Below are 19,023 nucleotides of genomic sequence, written 5' to 3' on the forward strand. Positions count from 1 at the left end.
TGAGAGAGAGAGAGAGAGAGAGAGAGAGAGAGAGAGAGAGACCCCATTGCCAGCTGTCTTTCTTTCCACCTTGTTTAGTTTGAAAAGCCCACGACTTTCGAGAGCGAAGGAGCTGGTTAGCCAAGGACCCTCAGACACATTTAAATACCCCATCCCCAAAATGTTTCTATGACAGGCGTCGCTCAAGTGTTGGCCAAAGTTGGAGAAGGCCTGAGCGCGGGCTCCTAGTATCTCCGGCAGTTTTGCTTTAGCGTAAACTCTGGGTCCTGAAGATGGGGCGCTAGGCGCCAGGCTCCTGGGTAGCGGGGGGAGCAGAGTGTTTGGAGTCTAAATCATTCATTTCGCTTTCAAGAATTTTGTGAAGCATTAGGGCTTTTCTCGCCTTTGACGGGATCTTAAAACTCCGGAGCTTCCGTCGCTTAGGAAAGTGACTTGCTCTGGCTGTGACACTCACTCGCTCAGCTCTCTGTGCGGCAATGCTGGCCATATCTTTCTAGTTCGCGCTCCCAACAGCAGGCTCCTTTCTGGCCTGTGCTTCTCCACACTAGGCCTCTGTGGTGTGGCCTCTAGAGCCGTGGGTCTTTACTCATAGTCTAGGGCTCTAGATAGGAAGGACGCCAAGTTCTCCTTCTCCTTGTGAGTAAAGATGGCATTTCTACCATGTAGACAAAACTAGACAACAAACTTTTGAGGTGGTGACAGAGAACGGAGAGGCCCATTTGTTTACAAATCAGGTAGTGAAGAAAGAAGAGATTTCACTTCCTCCAAATTAGCTCATTTTCAAGCAACTCTGGAAAATGGCAGGAACAGGAATTGTCCTCTTATAAATACTTCAGGTCTGTGACCTGTAACCCCCAAAAGGAGGCAAGGAAAGGGTAACCATACACCTGTAACCCCCAAAAAGAGGCAACAAGAGAGCGTCCATGCACGTGGAATTGGACACATTTGGGTACCTGTGTCCATCTGCATACGGGCCCTGCTTTTCTTAGATGGCCTTAGATCAAGGTTATAAGTGGCAGCCACTATTTTACCAATAATCAAAGCATAATCTCTTGACAGTTCCTAAATTGTGTTTTTCATGGTGCCACTGGCTGCTAAGTTGCCAGGGATGCGATAATCAGCTTGAACCATCCCAGACCAAGATAACTTTATGAGCCTTAAAATTCCCCCACCTTTCTCAATCCCACTTGTAATTCCTCAGCCACCATCCTGCCTTCTCTACCAGCATGGCTATGTCATCTGGGTACTAAAATGGCCTGAGAACCAATCCCAGTTGTTCATTTCCCTTTCCCCAGCTAGACCTTTGACTTGAATAAAGAATTACTCGGCCTAGCTCAAGGTGTCACACACCTGTAATCCCAGCACTTTGGGAGGCCAAGGCAGGAGGATCACTGGACTCTGGAATTTTGAGACCAGCCTGAGCAACACAGTGAGACCTCCCTCTCTACAAAATGTAAAAAATAAAAATTCCTGAGTGTGGACGGATGAAGGCAATGGCTAAACTTTTCCTAAAAGTTGGAACAATTCCTTTCCTCCCTCCCAGATGGCTGACCCCAATGCCATCTTTCTTAGGTCAGCAACTCCAGAACTCCAGCAATGGGGTCTTCCTAATCTTGTGCTCTCCCTTATTGGGATTTCTTTTTCTAAGAGGTGAGTGTGTAGAAGAACTGAGCACAATCTCCTTCCAGGATTTTATTTGATCATTAAATTTACACATTTCAAGGCCAAGAGCTGAGGCCTGAAATCCAGATGGCAGGAGGGAGGGAATTAGGGAGAACCCAAAGAACTAAGTGACTATTTGACAAGGAATTTCAATTAACTTGATACTCTTCTATTATGTCTCACCAATTTGAACTCAAACTCTTCCCCTTAAGTGAAGAAATACAGTTCTCCAATTATGTGACTGTATTAACCATACATTCAGGGCTGTATTCTGGCAGAGCAATTTTGGAAGTTGACCACTGAATACGTATGCAACCTCCAAAGTCTTCTGCGCCCTCCAATATCTCACTTCATTTTGACATAAAATAAAAGCATTTACTTTCATCCGGTTCTTGGTCACCTTCAACAGGTTGGTTTCAGTTGCTATATTTCTCAAATTTCCTTACAATAACAGCACATGAACCAGATATGTTTGCATTCCATGGGACAGGATTACTCCCTCTTCAGTTCTCCAGGTAGTTCTAGCTAAAACTGCCTTTACTTTCACCTGAGTTACACACCTGCTTGAGGTGAAAGTGAAGATTTTTTTTAACCTGAATTATTGAAATACTTGTTCCCTTTTTTTTTTTTTTCTTTTCTGACTATTTGGAATAAACCTGGTCATTAATACTTATGGTCGTATTAACATTTAAATAGACATGTCATAAAAGATAAACATGCCTTTTATGGAGAAATTTTCTTTGAGGTATTTAAAAATCACAGCTTGGGTATTTAGCATAGCTTCAGGAAATTGGAACTTTGCAAATAATGGACAACTGAACTTATTTTCAGAACTTTTCATTTAACATTAGGATACTTCTTCAGAATTACATTCTCTAATTCAACTGAATCTGCCATTAATTGCTTTAACAAGTATGTGTTTAAATGAGATTGTTTGCAACATATCCACCTGTACAACCTATTTGACAGGAGTTTACAATTCACAAAAATTAAATTTGGGGCAATATAGTATATTCCATTGATCCAATTTATTTAAGCTATATTGTACTGCCAACATCTTAATAGTAAAAAAAAATAAAAGACATTTCTTCGTGGAAGAAAATGTATGTATTCTTTTTCAGGAAGCCTTGATGAATACTTAGTTTGTCTCCCATGTTCTTTATTTTTTTTGTTACATGCATCATTGCTTCTGATTCATTGATCTCACATAAATTAAAAGAAGATTCAAGTTACTGATTTCTGAAAATTATATCCCCTCTTAGCCAGAATAATTTTCAATTATTTTAAACATTTTAATGTAATTTAGAAGAGAGAAAACTCCTACACATATTCATTAATTGATGATTACCAAATTAGCTAAACTGTTGACAACATTTGGTTCACAACTATTAGTGAACATTTGGAAGTGAAGATGTAACATCAGGAAAAGTGACATTTCAGGTCCAATGCAGTGGCTCACACCTGCAATTCCTGCTCTTTGGGAGGCCCAGGAGAGAGAATTGCTTGAGGCTAGGAGTTCAACACCAGCCTGAGCAACACAACAAGATCCCTTGTCTAAAAAAAGAAAAAGAAAAATTAGCCAGGCATGGTAATACATGCATATAGTCCTAGCTACTCAGGAGGCTGAGGCAGGAAGAGAGCTTGAGCCCAGGAGTTCGAGGTTGCACTGAGCTAAGATCCCACTGCTGCACACCAGCCTGCAGGACATAGTGAGACCCTCTCTCTATATAAATAGGTAAATAAGTAAAGTTGCAGTTTCTGCTATCAGTGTGACAATCCAAGAATGATATTCAAAATCAAAGGGCAAATGAAAAGTGGCGCAATGAAATAAAGGGAATAAGGACAACTTGTCAGCTGCTATCTTCTAGATGTGGTATTCCACTCCTTAAAATCATTTGGGTGATATATTGTGTGAAATTATTTTGTATGGGAAGAAGAAGCTTCTTCCTTCTTCTACTGGGTGTCCAAGTTAATATTTACTTTTTAATGAGGTAAACTTCACGTAACATCACATTTATCATTTTAACCATTTTAAGGAATATAATTTGGTGGCTTTTTTTTTTTTTTTACAACACTCACAGTGATGTGCAACCATAATCACCGTCTAAATCCAGAACATTTTTATCACTCCAAAAGGAAGCCTCATCCCATAAGCAGTCAATCCTCATTCTTCCCTCCCCTTCAGCCACTGTCATGCCTTAAACTGCTTTCTGTCTCCATGGATTTGCCTATTCTCGACATTTTATAACTAATCATTTAACATTTGGCCTTTTCTATCTGGCTTCTTTCACTTATTATCTTCATATAACTTCATTTGTTATAAAGTTTCATCCATATTGTAACATGAGTCAGTTCTTCATCCCTGTTTATGACTGAATAATATTCAATGTTATGGATATATCACCTTTTGTTTACACATTCATCCATTGATAGACATTTGGGTTGTTTCCACTTTTTGGCCATTATGAATAATGCTGCTGTGAACACGTGTGTACAAAGTTTTGTTTAAACATATGTTTTCTGCTGTCTTGGGTCCAACTTTGTTTAGGAACCAACCATACTGCTTTCCACAGCAGCTGCATAATTTTACATTCCCACGAAATATGTATGTGGGATTTAATTTCTCCATTCCCCCTCAACATTTATTTTTCTTTTATTTCTGATAGCCATACTAGTGGGTATAAGTGGTAATTCACTGTTGTTTCAGTTTGCATTTTACTAGTAACTAATGATGCCAAGTATATTTTCATGTGCTTATTGGCCATTTGTATATTCTCTTTGGAGAAATGTCTATTCAGAGTCTTGAGGATTTTTAAATTAGGGCTTTTGTCTCTTTGTTGTTGTTGAGTTGTAAGAGTTCTTTATACATTCTGAATATTAAACCCTAAGATATAGGATTTGCAAATATTTGTATTTTCTTTTATTCTGTGGGTTGTTTTTATACTTTGTTGATAGTGATCTGTTATTCATAGAAGTTTTTAATTTTGATGAGTTCCCAGCAGTATTTTTTTGAGACTGGGGTCTCACTGTGTTGCCCAGGCTGGTCTCCAACTTCTGGGCTTAAGCAATCCTCCTACCTCAGCCTGAGGATATAGCAGTAGTTATTTTTTTTAACAATAAAGACATTACACATCCATGAAAAGACTCAGATTAAACACAACACAAAACAAAAATTTAAAACCCAGGTAAAGAGAAGACACTTCTTTAATGCCCAACCAATGTTAGCAAATGCAGACTATCAGGCAGTATGTAAAGTTAGTGCTGTTCAAGAAAAGGAAACAGGTAGGGCAACACTGACCTTTTTCTTCGAAGAAGCCCTGAGTTATTCAGATAAGGTGTCGAGCCTATGAATGAGATCTTTTATCTCAGGATGACAGAAGTTATTTTTTTAAAAATTATCATTATCAAATCCATCTACCAAGAAATTTCAAATAGTCTCCTCTGTTTAAATAACATTAAGGAGCTGCCTTAAACCAACAACAACCAGGAAAATCAAAAGGTTGACAGGGTGTTTCCAATTTAGCAGTTTCTAACACACAGGCCACAGTAGTCAGATGACATGCTTGTACAGTTACAGAGAGAAAGTTCTTGGAGTCAGAGAGAAGAGAAATTAAATCATTGCAAAACATTTATAAGACAAAACTTAATAAAAGAGTAAGGATATCTATGGACATTATTAAATGTAAAGGCTTTGCCTATTATTTTAAATTAGTTGCTTTTAGACAATTAATTTATTGATTAAAAACAACGAATGCAGTGGTTTAGATGAGATCTTCATTTTATTTTAATTATTTAGCTATTGAGTAAGAAGACTTATGGTGGACACTGGTTTGGAGACCTCTGATTTTGTCCACTAGAGGTCTTGGATCAAATTTCTGCATTTGTCATTTTATGGAGTGTGCTAATGGGCAAACCCCTGGATACTTCCTAAGTACCTGTGCAGAGTGCTCTTGCGTGGCCAATGAGTACATGTGTGTCTGTCACCTGAACACATTCTGAGGGATCCCAGGGAAATTCTGTTTCCTTATCTGCAAAATAACACCTTTATCTGATAATTATTGTGCAGACAAAAAGGAATAACATATGTGAAAATGTTTTTTACATAGGAGACATATTTATTTTAAAAAGTGGAAGCTTTAGTGTGTTTCCTTTCTAATGTAGCTCTTACAGTCTACCAGATATTGTCCCAAGAATTAAAAAATATTTTAAAATTAACTGAAACAATTTTACAAAGTAGGTACTATTATTTTCCCCATTTTACAGGTTAGAAAACTGAGCCAGGGAGTTTTTCTATAACTTGCCAGAGGTCATATAGCTGATGAATGGCAGAGCTAGATTTTTAAGTCAGGCAGTCTGATTCAAGAGTTCATGTTCTCAGTTACCTACCACATTATGCTGCTTAGAATAAAATAATTCAGAGATTTCAGATGAAAATCTGAATATTTGTATTGAAGCAACAAATACTTATTGAGTACCTATTAGGCATTAGACTTCTCTTTAAACATTGGAAGGTCTAGCAATGCTCGGGCTGCTCTCCTGAATTCTCTTATGGCAACCATCAGCTGGAGGTGAGTTTTCAAGGCCATCTTTTGATGGGGTCACCAAACTTGGCATGATTTATTCACCTGTTTACCTGCATAAGCCATGTCATTAATCACATTTGTTACTGCTAACATAAGACACGGGCACGAAAAATAGCTTATAACCAAAACATATAAGCAAAAGGCAATAATAAACATAGAAAATGAGCATTGTGGCATGAGTTTAGCTTTGCAAAGTTCTCTTGCTGTTAGTATTAACCCCAGAGCAATGATACTTTGAACAAGCATTTGCAATTTAAGTGTTTAAGATCAGAAGAGTAAGAAACACCAACACAAAAAGCAAATTAATATCAATCAATATACCGGGAATGTATTTGACACTCCCCTAACTGGAAATCTCTAATAATTAATCTTTTATGCAGAGATTTTTCAGTTATAGAATTTATTTCCTTATTTTATGCACAAAAGGTAAATAATGAGGAATATCACATCTATTTCAAAAAGCAGGCTTCAGAATATGCCACAAAGTTGGGAAACAACCCAATGTCTAATGCTTTCAAAGTATTCATGCAGTGCAACTGGGCAGTGCTCATAGCAATTAGCCTGAGTACTGTGGGCTACAGAAAGGTCTCTTGAATAGAGAGATAATTGAATATGCAGAGTACTGTATTATCATTACATGTATTCCAATGCACTCTATTTTTTTCACAATGGTTAATTATTATTGATGAGGATACTTGATTAGCAGGAACCTTCCCTTTGTATATGTGTCTATACCAAGCCAAGTTTACTCCTGCTATTTGCCTACTTAAGATCAAAGAGTCTGCTTTTTGAAGATCTCGTACCAAGCAGAAGAAATATTTTAATATTCTCTATGTTGTGGCCAGTGTCATAGAGCTTGAGCCTCGCCATGATTTGGCCAACATTATTTCCATAAACATGAGCCAGGTGTACTATGGAATTTGCCAGGTTGATGGCATGGGTGTATATAGCACAGTTGGCGCAGGCATTTTATCTGTGTCTAAATAACCAGCAGAAAACCTTTCAGTGCTGTACCACTTGGTGTGATATAATTTGTTTAATATTATAGAATGTTAATAACTGCAAATTTATTGATTTATTGAACAATATGTGTTAAGTATCTATTAGGCTTCAAGGCAGGGTTTTATAGATACTTTCTTCCTACATGGTACTATGGGGTGGGTGGGAAGGTAGCTAGGTAAAGAAACATTTTGAATCCCACAGAGAGGAAAGTGAGGCTTAGAGATTACTGCCCATGACCCCACAGCTAGTCTGGATGCAGAGCTGAGACTCAAACCTAGGTCTCTGATAATCACAGGCCTCCTCTATCACAATAATCTCTTGATGAGATTTTCTGAGAGTGCATTCCATCCAAAAATCTATGGCAGAGTGACCTGGGTCATTTGTGTAAAATGTAGAGTCCTGGGCCCTGCTCTAGAAATACCGAATCCCTGGGCCTCAGAAATTTCCATAGTACCCTCAAGAGGTTCTCATATACAGCAAATTCAAGCATCAGGGATCTAGATACCAAACATCTTGACATATTTGGTTAGGTTAACTGGATACTAAGCAAAGATAGTTTGAGAGGAAAGAAGAAGTTGTCTGACCACATATGATATTAATAAATACCAATGTATTTTTAATGTTACCTTACACATTGGGATTTAAACAGATTCAAAGTGATCTTCCAGTTCAGGGAGGTTGTTTTTACTTGAGGTGTTCCATAGATATGTGATGTTTTTACCACATAGTCTTATAGAGCTGGTTCTTTGGGACCCTACTTCCACACAATATTCATTGATTCATCAAATATTTACTAACATATCAAATACTATGTTAAGCACTTGAGGAAAAGAAACGAACAAAATGGCATGGTTCCTGACCTCATGGATCCAACCCACGATCTACGGAGGGAAGATGTCAACAAGTGTTTTGTCTGAAGATTTTTCTTGTAGACAAATATATTTGTGAAACAATGGATTCAACAGATTTCTTCACTGTAGGATGTTTCAGAGTCTAGTATGTACTATTATGTACTGTGAATATCTGAGAGAGGACTGTGGTTTGTGATGTTTTCTAGATTTATCACAGCATCCTTTGTACAGACAACAACTGCTAGGTCTAGTGCTCTACAGGGTACTCCAGTGAAATCCTGTGACCCCTGGAAGGCCTAGTACCCTTGTGGTACTGGTATGGATATAGAGTATATCATAAAAATGGAATCCCACTGCCCTCCCTCCCCAGGGTAGTATTGTTCTGATAACATAGTGAGCACGGGGATCTAGAATAGGGAATGGGCAGACTTGATACAGATCAGCCCTGAGCTGTCTTCAGAGGCCCTGGAGTGAGAATTTAGAAATGGAGTGGGTCCCTGGATGTGTCTCTGGTCTCTTCAGCTGGGTGATGGTTAAGACAGAAGGGTTGTGTTAGCATCCTTCAGGAATTCTGAGGCTATCTTAGACCATTTGGTGTGAGAAGGGCAGCATGAGAGGGGATCATATACCATCTCTTACATGCAGAAGACTGTGTATTATTTGAGGGATACTCAACCTTTGGCTAGGGGCATAGAATGAGTTTATTTGCTGAAACATACCTCCTTTCTATGTATTGCCTACTTTTATGAGGACCGTTGTTGGATGAAGGAAAATACAGGCATTTTCAGTGAGCTACCTAAGCTCGATTACCTTGTTTTTTTTTTTTTTCTTTCTTTTTCTTTTCCTCAGGCAGTGGCTATATCTAAGTAGAACAAAGTGACCTGGCAAGTGCTCAGATAACTCAAGAGTGGCGTATTCATCTGATGGATGGATTTAAATAGTTTAGTTGTTGACATTTATCAAATTACCCAGAAAACCGCCACATCACCACCTTGATTCATGCACATGGAGAGTTCTTAAGGAAGCCTCTTCAGAATTGTTTGCTTCTCTTAGGGATCATAATATTTAAAGATATGTTGCTTTATTGTTCGTTAAGTACATACTTTATTCACGAGCAGGTCTTGCCACACATGCTTCCTTATGGATTTACAAAGTGAAATCAAGAAATATAGTACTATCCCAGTAATTTAGGTCGTCATCACCTGAGTAAATACTTGGGATAAACTGCTTTTTTCCTCCTTTCCAGAGTTGTGGAATAAATGTTTACTTCTTCATTCATTGCTAGGAGACCTCAAATCTCTAAGTGTTGGTGTCTTCCATTCAAAGCCTAAATTCAGTTTACTCTGTTAATCACTTTAAACAAAGAGGAGTTAAATGCAATTGTTGCCTTCAGGGAGCTTGCATCTCAGGCTCAGAAGTAGTCAGGGAAGGTGAGTGCACCAATTGTTATAATATCAAACCAACATCTGGAAAGTGCTAAATGCAGAGGTTATATGTGGTGTGATAGTGGCTCCAAGGTGTTTCATCTGCCCATGAAGAATTAGAGAAAGCTTATTCCAGGAGATTGCTTTGAGACTGGTGTTTTAAAATGGGCATGTTTTTAAAATTATTACTTCATTTTTTTAAGCTCTGAGTTACATGTATGGGATATGCAGGTTACACAGGTAAGCATGTGCCATAGTGGTTTATTGCACCTATCAACCCATCATGCAGGTATTAGCTCTTTTCCCTAAGGCTCTTTCTGCCCCCCTACCCTCCTCTGACAGGCCCCAGTGTGTGATGTTCACCTCCCTGTGTCCATGTGTTATCATTGTTCAGCTCCCACTTATAAGTGAGAACATGCGGTGTTTGTTTTTCTGTTCCTGCATTAGTTTGCTGAGGATAATGGCTTCCAACTTCATCCATGTCCCTGCAAAGGACATGATCTCATTCCTTTTTATGGTTTCATAGCATTCTATGGTGTATATGTACCACATTTTCTTTATCCAGTCTACCATTGATAGGCATTTGGGTTGGTTCCATGTCTTTGCTATTGTGAATAGTGCTGCAGTGAACATATACGTGCATGTAAAGAGGTGGAATTGGTGGAGCAGAAAAAGGAGAATTGTGCTTAACATTTTGTATACAAAGGCAAGAATGTAATTAATACACTGAAATGGGAAAATTGAAGGCCTATTTGGGACATAATAGAAGTGTATAAAGGATGGAGGAAGAAGGAGAATGACAAGGAAGAAGGTGAGTGCTAACATTATTTAGGGCCCCTTAGGCACGATATACTGTTAGGTATATTATCTATTCCTTTTCATTTCCATAAGAAACAAAGCAGAATATTATTGAAGGGCTGCTTCACTAAAGATTCATGCACCATTTCCATTGGACAGCTTTTCTGCTGGGAAGTGACTGCTAGAGGGATAACATTTCCTAGGCTGTTTTGCATCAAGTTGGGATGAAATAATTGCTCTCAACAACGAAATAAATATATGTCACTTCTGGGCTAAAGTGGTTAAGAAGTGTGTGTGCCAGCAGGGCGTGGTGGTTCACGCCTACAATCCCAGCACTTTGGGAGGCCGAGGCGGGCAGATCACCTGAGGTCGGGAGTTGGAGACTAGACTGACCAACATGGAGAAACCCCGTCTCTACTAAAAGTACAAAGAAAAAAAAAAAAAAAAAAGCCGGATATGGTGGTCCATGCTTGTAATCCCAGCTACTCAGGAGGCTGAGGCAGGAGAATCACTTGAACCCAGGAGGTGGAGTTGCAATGAGCCGAGATCATTGCACTCCAGCCTGGGCAACAAAAGCGAAATTCTGTCTAAAAATAAATAAATAAATAAATAAATAAATAAATAAATAAATGAAAAAAAGAAGTGTGTGCCTTTCCCAACATGGACTATGGAAGGAAAGTGGCTGTAAATGAAAGAATTTAATATCCTAGGGGAGGAAGAACCACTGGATGAAGAAGCCTGGGTACTGCTGTATATATCCCTGGGCTTCATCTGAATAAGAAATCTTCAATGTATTAAGCTACTGAGATGAGATGACTGATATTTTGTAGTAGTTAGAGTTACCTTAATACAGGTATCATTACAGGCCTATAGAATATACGTTCTTAGCAACAACTTAGTCAAAATCACATAACTAATAAGAGGTGGGGCCAGGATGCAAATCCAGGTATGTCTTCAGATTGCTTTTCTTTTTCTGGTCTATTCCCATGGTTTAAACTACTACTGTCTACATGCTAATTCATATTAGTGCTCCCTTGTCAGTCTAGGCCTCTGGAGAACCAGACCAGTGTTGGCAGTTGTCTCTTGGATATCTCTACTTGAAAGTCTATGTTATTTAGCATATAAAAGAAGATCCCATAAAAATGGAACTCCAATATATAATGGATTAAATAAGCAAAGTTTCTTTCTCACAGAATAAGTGGTCCAACAAGAGGAATGATTGATCTGGCCTGTCTGCTTTATATCCATATTGCTTCCTTGCCTTCCTCTAAGGTGTTGTGTCATTTGCATAGTTAACCTAACCCATGGTTATCTGAGCAGAAATTCAGGACAAGCAATTTCCTTTTAAGCAAATGGCACAGAGGTTGCCTTCTTCTGCTCCTATTACATCATCAAGAACTTAGTCATATAACCACATCTAGCTGCAAGGGAGGCTTTATAATATGGTCACTAGTAGGTGGTTATGTTCTTGGCTGAAACATTATTAGATGAAATAGGAGGAAAAACCATTTTGGAAGTTAGTTTTCTTTCTGGCACAAGAATTTGGCTCTCTGATATTAAATCTCAATGGATTTAAAACTATATTCAGCCATCTTCCCAAATTAACTTCTCAGCTTGTATTCCCTGACTTGGTTAATGGCCACACCACCCTCCCAGATGTCCAGAGAACAGGGTGGTATGCTTTGACGTTTTCTTTTTCCTTCCTTTCTATTGCCAGTCATTTTCATCTCCTAAGTGTCTGTTGAAACTGCCCGCTTCACTTAATCCTCTGTTTTTATCTCAGTTTGTGCCTCATCATCTCTCACGTAGTCTTGTAGGATGGCCTCCTAACTGGTCACACTGTCTCCAGTATCAACCTATCAAGGACATCCTTCACACTACCAGGAGGGTGATTTTTCTAAAATGCAAATCTGATCATCATTTTACTCCCTTTTTACAACCCTTCAGTGATTTCCCATGGCAAAAGTCCAAATTGCTTTGCAGAGCATAAAAGTTCCTCTGTGGTTTAGTCCCAGAATCTCTCCAGCCTCATTTCTGACACTTTACTATTCGCCTCCCCAAAATGGATCACACCTACAGCTTCAGTTATACTGAGCGATGTCAGAATGTTGCATTTCTTTTTGTCTCTGCTCATGTGTTCCTTCTGCCTGATAAATGAGTGTATCATTTATATATACTTACATACATTTATATACATACAAGAATATATATATATATATATATATATATATTCTTGAAGACCCAACACAGCTGACACCTCTGCTGTAACATTATCCCTACTCTCCCCCAGGCAAAGTCCATCACTCTTACCTTGTTATGTTTCATTTACTCCACAAATATAACGGATTGGATGAGTGTCTCTAGGCACTGTGCTATACACTGGACACAATGAACAGACATATGGAGCTTATAGTCTAACGGCAGAGACAAACATCAATCAAACATTCCCACAGACAAACATGAAATTGCAACTGTGATAAATTCTATGAATTGAAAAAAATGGTACAATTATGAGTTCATTACAGGAAGCCTAGTAAGGGAGACTTCACCAAGTTGGTATGTTTGAACTAAAGTGTGAAAGATGAATAAACACATGAGAAAAATGAATTGTAGGCAGAGAGGACAGTGGTTCAAAAATCATATGTTAAGAGGGAATTTGGGATGTATGAAAGGGTTGAATAAAAACTGAATTCAGTGGGGGTGTGGATGGCAGAGTGAGGTACAGGATGAAGCAGGAGAGGTAGGAGCTAGACTCTGAAGAACGTCATACGTGATGTTAAGGCAGTTTCTCTTTATTCTAAGAGGAATGAGATGCCATTTTAAATGAGATAGAGAAGACATGATCAGTATTTTTTTTTTTTTTTTTAAGAATTCATTTTGACTACTTTGTGAAGAATGAATTTGAGTGTTAGGTGATTAGATGATGCTTAGACTTATTAGTTCAGGGAAGAGATTCTGATATATTGAAATAATGTTGTGATAGTGGAGATGAAATAAAGCACTTCTAGGATTTGGTATGAAATAAAATATTTCTAGGATGAGGGAGAGGGAGGTGTCAAGAATGGTCCCTGTATTCCTGGATATATGGCAAAGGTGGTCATGAAGGCATGGAACCTGGAAGAAAATTAGTTTGGAGAGAGTTTAAATGTGTGGTGCTTTGGAGAAATCTAAGAGGAGGCATCTCACTGTACATTAATCATATTTCTATTACTTCAGATACTTTGTGATCACTTTTGTATATGTTTCTCTTTATTAGACTGTGAGCTCCTCAAAGGAATGGAGCAACATCCAAGTATTTTGTGAGCTCCTCAAAGGAATGGAGCAACATCTACATATTATTACTTTGCCATTTTTGTACCCCAAGTACTTATTACACTAACTTGTACACAATATATGTCCACCAAATGTTTGTGAATAAATGATCTAACTGGCCCCAAGGCCCACCCAATTTCTGACACATCAGTAATAGGAAGGAAAACAAACTGGAAAGGCAAGTTTGGGCTCAATTGTAGAGTGTTTTAAATCCCTGGCTAAGAAGTTACATTATGACACAAAATGTAATTAAACCTTAAGTTTACATTTAGTTTCCAATCCAACCTTTGTTTCAAATAATGCCTCTGTTATTTTTTAAATCATATAATGTTTACTCAAGGGATATTCTCTCCTAAGTAAATCAAAGCCAACCGAGCTACAAGAAAAACACAGAGATCATGCTATAAAAACAAACTGCCCTTATGCTGCAGGTCAAAATGAAATTAGAATGAATTCACAGGAAAAGGGTTTGTGGATACAAAAGAAATGTAACCAGGACTATTTATTTGTTAGCTCTTTTTCTTTTCATTTGTATGAGAGGTTAGGATTCAGTCTTTAGAGCAGATGTAGAGGGGGATTCAGATTTACATGGTCCATTGTTGGGTTATTTTCACAGCATGTATCTGAAGCGATTAATGTTGAAGAGCTACCACTGTTTCTTGGAGTCAGAGTGACAGAACAGTATTTTGAATCTATTGGATTTAGTCATAACGACACAAACAGTCTCTATCTGAGGTGAAACAAAGCTAATTAAATAAATGCTCTGTGAAGTGTTAGGGATGTGGACCCCTTAAAATTGACTTGTGCAAGACCTTATTTGTGCACAGTACTGAATGGTGCTATTTTAATTGCATTAACCCAAACTGGCATGAGAATTCTTTTTATTCTACTCCTGAAATTGGATACATCATTCTTTACTGTTTTCTTGAAATCTGTCTATCTGTATCTGTATTTGGGTCTGTGTCTATGTCTGTGTCTCTGTCTATCTATCTATCTATCTATCTATCTATCTATCTATCTATCCATCCATCTATCTATCTAATTTCTAGAGATAGGGTCTCACTCTGTCACACAGACTGAAGTGAGGCATGATCATGGCTCACTTGAGTCTCCATTGCTGGGCTCAAGTGATCCTCTAGCCTCAGCCTCTGGAGTAGCTGGGGCTACAGGAATAAGCCACCATGCTTGGCTAATCTTTTATTTTTTTCTAGAGATGGGGTCTCATTATGTTGCCCAGGCTGGTCTTAAACTCCCGGCCTCAAGTGATCCTCCAGCCTTTGCCTCCCACAGTGCTGAGATTACAGGTGTGTGCTACCACATCCAGTCTGAAATCTACATTTTAAAGGCTCCATACCTATCTTAACCCCACATTAACTATGCAGATAACTGAGGCCAAAAAATGTATTTTTCCCCTTTGTATGCATTCTTTTTTGCGTGTGTGATTCATTCTCTTCATTTATAAGATTGTATAATCCCTTTCTAATGTGAGCAGAGGGAACAATGGTTTATTTGAATGAACCCACAGTTTCTTCTTGTCGATCTTGTTGAGAATCAGAATTGAGCATCATGTGACTGATGGCCCAATCATATTTATTTTAATGACTGGCTGTGGCAAGCAGGACTAGATAGAGCTATAGACTCTGAGGCCAGACCTGCACAGTGCAAAGTATAGATGTGACAGTTATTCAGCAACTGCAGGCCACAAAGACAGCCAGGCTGAATGTAGTTCTTGGATCTGCTAGTGTTTGCATTAAGACATTTAGTAGAGTGGTTAGGAGTCCAGAATTCAGAATCAGACTGTTTGGGTTAATTTCTTTCCTTAGCTATTTACTAGTGGTATAGCCCTGGGCAAATTATGTTACTCGTGGTTTCTGAGTTTCCCCACATGGACGACAGGGTGAGTAGTATACTTATTGCATAGGGTTGTTGAGAGAATTTTAAGTGTTATTATCAGTCAAATGCTTAGAACAGGGTCTGGCTCATAGTAAGTACTAAATAATTTCTAGCTATTATTATTAGATTAGGAAGATGCTTCAGATATGGACTTTATGGTGACAAAGATGAATTTGTAAAAGCAAGGTTGGTGCAACTTTTGGTGAAATGTAAAGAATTTTGAACTTTTTGGTGAAGCATTAAATACACATCATCTGCTTGACCTCTTCAAACTGAATTATTTTAGAGACTGCTCTCTATAAATATGCTCTAAAAGTAATGACAGTATCAAAAAATATTCCAGAGGAGTGGAAGATATGATGTCATTTAGTGAAGATTAAGGACCTCAGTTTGGTAAAGAGAAAGCTAGAGAAAATTACCAGGTTGAACTCGGAAATGAGTTTAATAACATATATAATAATGTCAAGTATTTGTTGAGTGCTTTTTATTCCGTAATAACTTTATTTGATTTCATTTAATTTTAAAATTAATTATTATTTATTTATTTATTTATTTTTAGAGACAAGGTTTCACTCTGTCATCCAGGCTGGAGTGCAGTGGTGTGATCATGGCTCACTATAGCTTGGAACTCCTAGGCCCAAGTGATCAATCCATCTCAGCCTCCAGAGTACCTGGGACTACAGGCCTGCACCACTACCCTTAGCTAGACTTTTTTTTTGTTTTATGTAGAGATGGGGTCTTACTGTGTTGGCGAGGCTGGTCACAAATTCCTAGATTCAAGTGATCCTCCTGCCTCAGCCTCCCAAATCACTGGGATTAGAGGCATGAACCACCAAGGCTGGCCAATTTTACTTCATTTTAAAATTTCATTTAATTATTTAATCATTTTACTTAATCCATACAAAACTCCATAAAGTATTGTTATCTTCATCTTACATGTAACTAAGCTGGGGCTTAGGGAAGAGATGTGGCTTTTCAAGGTTCCATAGTTGTTTAGTATGCAATTAAGGATTTGAACCCAATTATGAAAAACCGCAAAGTTAGTCTTTTTAACCTCTATGCTATATTTCTCTATATATGCTGTTATTATTTATATTAATAACTATCATCAATATGGCATTTTGGAGTTTATGAAACACTTTTAAAAGCCCTATAAGGTAAGCATTTTTTACATCCCAGTTTTACAGATAAGGAAATTGAGGTTTAATGAGGCTGACTGATTTGTCCAGGAGTCTTTAGTTACTGCATGCCCATTCTTAAGGTTCTAAATGTTTAAATTTATCCTCAATCCTCTAATAGTAGAGATTCTTGCCAGCTCCATGCCTACCACCAGCCCAATGGGCTTACGTAGGGGAGAGGGGGAGAGAGAGAGAGAGGGAGCAGACTCATCAATGGGGAATGTGTTCAAAGAGGAGGGAAAGCAGCCAAATGTGGGAGAAAAGCAGAGCCCTAACTTTGCCCATATTGTCTTTGCAAGTAGGAAGCGTCTTGGTTGCTGCAGTCTCAGTAACAGGATGACTGACTGTTTTCATTTTCTGTCCATCAGTGACGTCAAAATTATAACAGGAAATATCAAAGTTAGACTTCAGTAAGAATATTCTGACAGTATGGGTTTTGAAATACTGAGGCATTATGGGAAACTGCTTTCCCTATAAGATTGTAAGACACAGTATTTGTTCTATTACCATGTTATATTTCAAGTAGGCATCCTTACAGTCAAAACATTCAGCTTTTTGATCAAACGCTGCCCGTAAGTCTAACAGATGCTACAGGAGCTCTCTTCTTAAAACACATTAGGAAACTCAGGGATTGTTAATAGTTTGGTTTGAATTAGTAGCAAACCATTTTACTCTATTTGGGAACTTGCCAGTGAGATGACAACCAGAGTTAGGACCTGCCAGCAATCACTGTTATTCCTGGTGATGGCTTTATACATTCCTCTTAAGATAATTAAGATATTTATATCCATAAAATGGAAAAGTGCTATCTTAATCTCTTTTATCTATAATGCCTCCATAGAATCCAGACATTTTAACAGGCTGAGTATGAGATCAGGATCTTGGGAAAAAACACACACTAATAAATCTTTTATTGTTTTCTCTCTTTTCTTCATCCTCTTATGATAAAAATTACCCTTGTGAAATATCCTCGAAACTGCTAGTCTATGGATTGGAAGTTAGCCTGCTATAAACTCATTCATGAATTTATTCCTTTACTTATCAACTGTATATTGAGCAGCTATTAAGTATCAGGCACTGTTCTGGGGGCTGAATAGTCATGAAACAGACAAAAGCCCCGGGCTCTTGTGGCTTAGGTTCTAGTGAAGAGATACTTAGTGAGCAATATGAGTAAGTAGATCGACAAGAAGAAACTGTTTCATATATCCTCAGATAATGAAACCTGCTATGAAGAAAAGAAAAAGGAAGGGAAGAGAACATGGGAGGGCGAAATGTGGATCAGGCAGACAAAGAAGGAATGCACGAGACAGTGACTTCTGAGTGTAGACCCGAAGGAAATGAGGAAGCCAACCTTACAGAAGTTTCAGGGAGGAGCATTTCAGACAGAGGGGACAGCAAGTACAGGGTTACTAATGGAGGAGCATGCCTGATACGTTCAAGCAAGCAGGAGAGTGAAGCTGGAGAAGTGTGAATAAGGGGATGAGCATAGGATATGCAGTAGAGAGGTTGTTGGGTGGGTGGGGGAAATGTTTACAGATCATTTAGGGCCCTGTAGGGTGCAGCATGCAAAATTTGACCTCCTATCAAACTAAAACCAGGCTGATTGGGGCAGACAGGAAGGGGCTGTTCTGGATCATGCATGGATAAGACTCTTTTCATGTCAGCTGACATTTATTGCGTAGGAGCCACATGGCATGTACTCTGTTGTGCTCTGAAGATCCAAAGAAGAAAGATAAATATATTTCCCCCATGTTATTCAGTCTGGGAGAGGAGACTTAAAATGCTGCATTCTAAACTTACTTTTCCCCAGGTGGAGAATTTTAATACAGGTATGAATAAATGCCTAGTCATATTTTCCCTAAAAGCTGAGAGAAGGAATTTTTAAAGGGAGGAGTAGCATTGTGAAGGCACAGCGTGACACATGGAAACCTCCTTCCCTCAGCAGCACAGAGTGCCACCCTCTTCCCTATGCAAAGCAGATCCCTCCAGAGAGAAGACACCATTAACTATACAAACCTTGCCCAGGTGCGATGGCTCACACCTGTAATCCTAGCACTTTGGGAGGCCGAGGCGGGTGGATCACGAGGTCAGGAGATCGAGAACATCCTGGCTAACACAGTGAAACCCCATCTCTACTAAAATACAAAATTAGCTAGGTGTGGTGGCGGGTGCCTGTAGTCCCAGCTACTCGGGAGGCTGAGGCAGGAGAATCGCTTGAACCCAGGGGCTGAGATTTCAGTGAGCCAGCACTCCAGCCTGATGACAGAGCAAGGCTCCGTCTCAAAAAAAAAAAAAAAAAAAAAAAAAAAAAAAAAAAAAA

Source organism: Rhinopithecus bieti, unplaced genomic scaffold (genome assembly GCF_001698545.2).
Source record: "Rhinopithecus bieti isolate Rb0 unplaced genomic scaffold, ASM169854v2 scaffold_1673, whole genome shotgun sequence".
In the NCBI taxonomy this organism is placed as follows: domain Eukaryota; kingdom Metazoa; phylum Chordata; class Mammalia; order Primates; family Cercopithecidae; genus Rhinopithecus; species Rhinopithecus bieti.